Here is a 7,543-nt window from a genome sequence, read left to right as displayed (position 1 = left end):
TGTGTGTGTGTGTCTGTGTCTATGAGTGTGTGTGTGTCTCATTAGCCTGAGCCTGGCTGTTGTCTGAGGGTACGTGGGTCCACATGTCTCAGTCTCGCTGGGATGTTTATTAAATTAATAAAAAGTTGCTGAAGGCGAGCTGTGGCGTGAATGCCCTGGACTCGCTGTGATTGACACCCTCCGACGCCGGCGTGTCTCTGGAGAACGCCTGCATTTGCTTTAACTAACTGGCCGTGACGGAGGAGCAGGCTGACATGAAGCCGCCCCTCCTCTGAACGGCCGGGAAATCAGAGAGAAACCTCCAGCCTCGTCACTCGTTTTGACAGTGAGCTGCAGTTTAGTTCATCAGCTTCAAACCATCAATTAATGAGCCTGAAACTGGGCCTCGTGCTGCTGGACGAGCAGAACAATGCAGCGGAGTCAAAGCGGATCCGTCTGCAGGAACCAGGCTGTTGAATGTAAGTGGGCCTCGAGGCCGCGATCCTCAATGCTCCTTTATTTGCTAAAGTGCTTCACGCCCCGTTGATCGTGTCACTGCGTTCCATCAAATCTCCTGCACTCACCTTCATTTCCAGCGTGATGTGATGCGACCTTTGGTTCCTCCTCTAACTTTGAGCTGTAGTCGGAGGCAGCAGAGAGGAATGGTATTTATATCTATGATCAGACAGGCAGCGCAGCCTCCTGTGGGGACGATGAGCGTTGTTTGCTGAGGAAGAAGCAAAAAAATGCCATTATACAAACACTTTATTTAGACTACTGGCATTATGTTCCAATTAAACACAAAAGAACAGTCTGACATTTCAAATTCTTCCGAGAATCTGCATATTTCCTTTCAGGAAAAAAACAAAGGGAAAAATTAAAATATATTATCATCTTTTAAAAATCCTTTTAAAAATAAACAAGACAAACACAAACAAAACACAACAAAAAAGCCCCTCTCTGTCTCCTGCCTTTCTACGTGTGCGTCTATCGGCTCCGCTGGGCGACTCTCTGAGGAGGAGGAGGAGGAGGAGGAAGCTGAGAGCGCTCATTTGCATATAAACTGTGAGAGGCAGGGATTGTCATCGGCGGCACATTAGACGCACGGAGCGCGAAGGGAGAAGATTTTCATGTGCAAATTCCATCCTCGCCAACTCCGTGCATCATTATCATCAGCACCTACGAAGGGAACCCCTCCAGTCCCCAGAACCAGCGCCGTCCCCACGGACCCGACTCACACCAAACCCCGGCCTCTTCCCACAAGGTCCCACGGCAGCAGCGCTGGACCTCACTGCTCCCACCGGCGCCGGCGTACGCGTCGTGTGTGGATCCAGACGCGACGTGGGTCCAGATACGACGCGGGTCCAGATAGGATGTGGGTCCAGATACGATGTGGACCAACATTGGACCCTGCCTCTCACACGTCGTATCTGGACCCATGTCGTGTGCGGATCCAGACGCGACGAGGGTCCAGACGCGACGCGGGTCCACGCGACGTGGACCAACATTGGACCCTGCCTCTCACACGTCGTATCTGGACCCACGTCCAGATGCAGCACCTTCACCCGGCGTGACCAGCGCTGCATTAATTGCTTGTAAACTGGAGGCTGCACGGTTGCTGGCTTTGGAGTTTAAAAGCAGATTACAGCCAATTAGCGAGGCCTGTGAAAGCCTTTGAGCCGGGGGAATAGTGGCTGATCCTAATGTGGGACAGCTGTGAGCAACAAAGGAGCAGTCGCAGTCCTGCTTGTGAACACAGGCGACGGATTGATAGCAACGGCTCCAAAGAAGCTATTACAAGCATGAAAAATGAATGCAGACATGAATGCAGCCACGCAAACACACGAAAGAGCGCAAAGTACGCAGACGCTCCCAAAGTGACAAAACGGGAACAGACGGGAGGTAAATACGCTTTAAAAGGTGACGGGAGCGTTTGTGGGTTGGGGAGTTCTTCATCCTTTTAAATCAATTTGTCAGCTCCTTCTTGCAGACGCGTCAGCGCCACAGCCGAGTGTTTCCCTGTAAACTGCCATCTTTAATTTCTTTGTGTGACATGCTCCACTGTACCAAGACACACCAGAGACCGAGCGTGAGGTGAGAAAAGGTTCAAAGCCCAGGTGGGAGCAGAGCCTGCACCCCTGAGCTCCCTGCATTACCTCATTCACTCTCATGTCAACACAGGAGGCAGGAAAACGCGAGTCAAAGATCTCCACAGGCTCCATAATCTGCCACGATTCATGCCGAACCCGCGCCGACGAGCTCCATCATCTCCTTCTTCCTCTTTATCTTCTTTCATTCCATTTTGTGTCACATCAGCAGCTCCACCTCAACGCCCGCCATTTCCTCCTCCTCCTCCTCCTCCCTGCTCACATTAGCAAAAACAGCTGTAGCTACTCTGACTTCCGCTAATGAGTCACATCCACCTTACGAACTGTACAGCAGCTCGTCGTGGCCCCAAAAGGTGTTTGTTCAGCAACTCAGCGACGTTCTGCTCCTGAATTCATTTTATTTTTCAGTTATGTGTCAAACTTCAAAAGTCCTTCGTGCATAAGAAGCATTTAAAGTTAGATGAAGGGACAAAAAGCAGCATTTCAGCTTCAGGCTCATTTGCTCCTTGTTTCACTATTTATTAAAAATTGAAAACACGTCATCACGGATTTTAATGTTGTTGCTGAGGACTTTATTGGTATTTTACTTGTCAAACTAATTGTAGGAAAAACATTTTTAGTAGAAACAAGTAATAGATTGTAAAATTGTACTAAATTATTGTATTTTTAAAATTTTGATTTTAATTGTTGCTCTTCTATAACATGAAAAACAATTATCAATTTGAAAATTTAGACTGTTGAAATAAATGATCACAATTTCTCTTATAATATAAATACAAACTTTAATGTAGAAACAGAGAGCAGGATTTCTCCAACTGGCTGTTTGTTTCTAACCCTTTCAGTAAGTTTCCAGTCGCGTGTCGGTGACAGTCGCAGTTTGACGCCTTCTCTCCATCACAGGTATTCACATCCTAAACACAACCAATAGCGTGTGTGTTTAAGACATTCAAACTGATCTGGGGGCAGGTAAACACCAGCTCCAAGGTCTAACGCTGTAAGGTGGAAGGAGGCAGAGCACAAAAAGCTGCTGATGCTCCGATCAAACTGCATTTCTAATTAGAAGTAATCAATATTCAGGGCAAAGAATTTAACACAGTTTAAATTTCCATCAAGGATGATAAATATTTAATGTTAAAAAAATGTTAAAACCCAACACTCACAATTTTTTATTCCCCAAGTTTATGGCAATCTGGCAAATCACATATGATGAATTATAAATTGGACCATTACAGAGCACTTCAGAAGCTCGCATGGAAAAGCTCCATCCACAGCCGGGCTGAACACGGATCTGCCCTCCTGATATTTCCACAGCTCCCGTGCACGGTCTGATTCACATGCAGGGTCCGTGCTGCGCCCTGAAGCTTCATTTAGATTAAAAAGACTCCAATAGTCAGAATCACAGCGTATTCAGAATATCTGAGCACCAGCACCAATCGAAGCTGCTCCGTCCCATTAAGTCTGAGACTTCAGAACAAAAGGCAGAGGCAGAAATACTGTGAGTCAACACTGGTGAGTGAGAGCGAATCCACACCACAGGTGGTCAACAGTCAGTAACTGGTAAAACACCTTCCTGGGATTTGTTTCCCAAAAAACAGTGGAAGCCGGAGCCTCAGAGGACCGTGGGTTTAGAAGCAGCGCAGCCTGAGGACAAGGAGCCAAAACACCTGCCTCCAAACTGCTCCTGTTACACACAGCAGAAAACAATGGAGTCATTTCAGAGGATGGAGAGCAGCGGCATGTTGAGGGGGGGGCTGTGGGGTCTTTGGGTTCTGTTGGGCTGGGTGGGGTCGGTAGCGCTGGTTGGGGTCTGTGGGGGTCTGTGGGGGCTGTGGGCGGCTGTGTGGCTGGTTGGGGTCTGTGGGGGGCTGTGGGGGCTGTGGGGGGCTGGGTGGGGGCTGTGGGCGGCTGTGTGGCTGTGTGGGGGCTGTGGGGGCTGTCGGGGGCTGGGTGTGGGCCACCCAGGCCGGGTGGAGGCGGCGCTGCTCTAATGGGCTCAGGCTGCGCGGGCCCACGGGAGGCCCGGCCCGTGGCCTCGCCTTGGGCAGGTCTGGCACCGTAGCCAGTAGTCAGGTGGGCTGACGGAACCGGGGAGAGGAGGTCCTCCCCATGTGGCCCGCCTCCAGCCGGTCCCCTCCCTCTGAGCAACTAGACAAACAAAGGCCCATTCAACAGCTCATCCTCCGAGGCCTTGATCAGACGTCTGTGCTCGTTTTATTCCCGTGTCCGCTGCCGCGTGTAAAGGTTTTATCACTGGTCAGTCTGGTTCCGCTGTACTCAGAGTCGACCTTTAGACCCAGAGCCCCTGATGCCGGTCCACGCGGTCCACAGTAGGAGGTAAAGAGCAGGACTGGTGAGGCGTGTGAAGCCTCCAGTGTGATTCTCAGCATGGGAACGGTCCACTGCTGCTCAAACATTCATCACACAAGCTTCCTGCAGCACAATCCAATGGGAGACAATAGCATCAACTCCCATCTGAAGCCTCCGATTTAGGCAGAAGGTGGCAGAGAGGCAGCTTCAAAGTCCTGGGGCCCCGGGTCGGCACACACTTCAGACCAAAGAAGAGGAGGAGGAGGAGGAGGAGGAGGAGGGACGGTTGAAGAGGAGCAGCTCTCTGCAGTCAGGAGGGAGGTCATTACAGGCCATGTTTACGCCGCGCTCGGCTCCGAGTGCTGCTATTTTAACATTAGGAACATGGTGGTGCAGCCGTCACTGCAGCGAAGCAGCGCCTGTTACTGGGTCTGTGTGAGCGTCCACTGAGACGCCGCTTTAAAAGGCATTTGCATTATTTCCTGAATAGAGAGGTGAAGGTCAGCGTTTCCCAAGCGGCGTTCAACATCTTTACACAAACAGCAAATGAATACTTTATACAGTGGGAGGCTTCTACTGGATCCACTGAACAAATGCCACATTAACAAGTCGATTCTTTGCTATGAATGTACTAAAGGATTTAATTGGATGTTTTCATAAACTAAATAAAAGCTGCAGTCATCGGTTTCACTGGCTCCAACTCAGATCACGTCCTTCCTACAATTACTGCAAGTTGACTTCTGCACTATTAAATATTAAAATGTTTGGTTGGAACCAAGGAAGCAGGAGTCACCTTCCTGGCACCAGCATTTTGGAACAAAATGTTGGAAACAGAGAGCAGGAGTTTGTACCAGAGTCCATAAATGAGCACAAACCTGCTTCTATGTGTCGTCTGCTCTCGTTTAAGCCAATGATCTGTACATGTGACATCGCAGAAGGGTTTATAGGCGAGTTAACTCAGCAAAGGTGATTAATAAAGCGACAGTCTGTCCAACGCCGAGTCCAGAGCTCTGCTCCGGAAACATGTGGACATAAAACAGTGGTTGGAATCATTTTAAGATGAAAAAACCAAACAACTAAGAACAAATGTGCAGTTATTTCTCTAGGAGCCAGATGTTTACAGACCTGCTGTGCGTCTCCTATATCTACAGACCAGTTAACCCGTCTTAAAAACACACAGCACGGCTGAAAATAGCAAAACAAAGTCAAACTATGCCGTGGCACTGGTGTCAAGTGAAGTATGATAGCACATTAGAATTGGAAATCCAGCAAAGTGATGATAACAACCTCATGCACCCGCTCCAAAGGCGAAAACAGGGTTAAATGAACAAAGCCTTGAATTCTCCAGCTCCTGCTCCGATCCTCGCAGTTACCCCCACAAAGTACACAAGAAAAAAGAAAATAGTATCATGCATATCATTCATTAGCAGCAAATAAAAGAAATTCTCTCTAATAGTGCCCCCAAATCCCCGAGCTCCCAGCACCGCGGAGCGGGAACTGAAAAAGTAGGGGAAGAGATGCAAAAGGAAGCCGTCTCCCTCAAGTGCTTGTTAGGCCCAAATTATTATGGCGATGAATAATTTTAAAAATAAATAAGAAAATAAATAAATAAAAAAAGAAACATTTATAGATCTAAGTATTATCAGAGGAGCCGCGGGTCTGTTGCCAGCTCTCTGGGCCCGTTTGAAACGCGCCTTTGTTTTGACTTTGATCTTTAACTGCTAACCCATTCACAGCTTCACCTGATCCCCAGTCAGCTCCGTTCACCCACTTCCTCCGCTCCAACTTTTACATGTGGGGCGCCGCGCTGGCCGCGCTAAGTGGGAGCCATAATGGCACCATCATCATCCTCATCCTCATTATCATCACGCTCGCCGTCCCTTCGTGCCATCGTCATTAACTTGCTGTTTTCTTTCACAACAGTAATTAACATAGTGCGCAGGGAGCAGATTAGACTGAGAGGGAACAGAAGAATGCAGGCAGGAGCCAAAGAAGCCTCACAGCGAGGAGACAGGAGACAGGAGACAGGAGACAGGAGACAGGAGAGGACGCTCGGCTCCTCTTCTCTCATCATGAGCCCTGACTCTTTCTCTCTTCTGTTATTTGATGTGTTTCTCTCATTTACTTCATATGCACCTTTTTCCTTCCTGTTCTTCATTCTTGTCCTATGATGATGTCACATCCATGTGTCTTTCCATTTGGCCTTTTGTCGTATCTTTACTTAGGAAGAAGTGTAAATACTCACGTATTTACATTTTTTTCCTCTCTCTTTTCTCCGTTTTCTGCTCTTGTCTCATTTCTGTGTACGAATCAAGGACAACATTTAAAGACAGGAACTATCTGATGAACTAGAACCTGCCACTGCAAAGACAGACGCTATAACTGAAACCAACTCACTGACTGAAAAACAAATGGTTGCAGCTGAAACTTACTGACTAAACTCTGACTTCAAGTTACAAAGCGTGGAACTGAGGTCGGGTCCACAGAGCGAGGAACAGGAAGTGGGACAGGTCTAATACAGAGCAAAGTGAAGGGCGCCGCCCTGGAGGTCGGAGGACCAAACTGTAACACTGACGCGTTTCCAGTTCTCCTCTAATATCTGCTAAGTTTTTATTCTTCTAGTCATTTTATTTCTTTTCTTGCTTCCTAGTTCCTTCCTTCCTAGTTTTGCACATATCTCCTCGGTCCTAATTGTATTATTATTATTTTCTAAAAGCCCCTCCTTCTTCATTGTTTCCTGCACCTACTTACTCAGTTATTTCCTTTGACCTTCTTCCCTTTTCCACTTTTTCTTATTTATTACCTGACTTTTTTGACTATTTTCATTCCTCTCATCTTGTTTTACCTCCATCTATGGCCTCGCCACCTGTTCTCTCCCCTCCCCTCCCCTCCCCTCCTCCGTCCTCTTCTTCCTTCTTCTTCCTTCTCCGGAGCTTCCTGACCTCTGGTGCAGAGACATCCCAACCCTGTGCTCTGTGCCCAACCTCTGATTGATATTGTAATGATCCCTTCCTCCCCGTTCCCTTCCCCTCTTGTACCCTTCCTACCCTTCCTCACCTCCTCTCCCCCATTTGCTCCCCGAGCCCCAGAGTGGCTCGCTCTATTCCGTTTCATCACACATCAAACGGGGCTGACGCTCTCCGTGCAGG

The 7,543-nt window shown here is 48.3% G+C and overlaps 1 long non-coding RNA gene across 1 annotated transcript; it reads left to right on the top strand.

Annotated features, from left to right (window-relative positions):
* The first annotated feature begins 701 nt into the window (after positions 1–701).
* On the top strand, positions 702–2,299 carry LOC114866611 (uncharacterized). The gene is made up of 3 exons (XR_003787731.3): positions 702–1,881; positions 1,957–2,073; positions 2,161–2,299. It is a non-coding gene; the product is annotated as an uncharacterized LOC114866611 (long non-coding RNA).
* Positions 2,300–7,543: the final 5,244 nt, after the last annotated feature.

Source organism: Betta splendens, chromosome 12, assembly GCF_900634795.4.
Source record: "Betta splendens chromosome 12, fBetSpl5.4, whole genome shotgun sequence".
NCBI lineage: Eukaryota > Metazoa > Chordata > Actinopteri > Anabantiformes > Osphronemidae > Betta > Betta splendens.
This window is presented reverse-complemented; position numbering and strand designations above follow the sequence as displayed.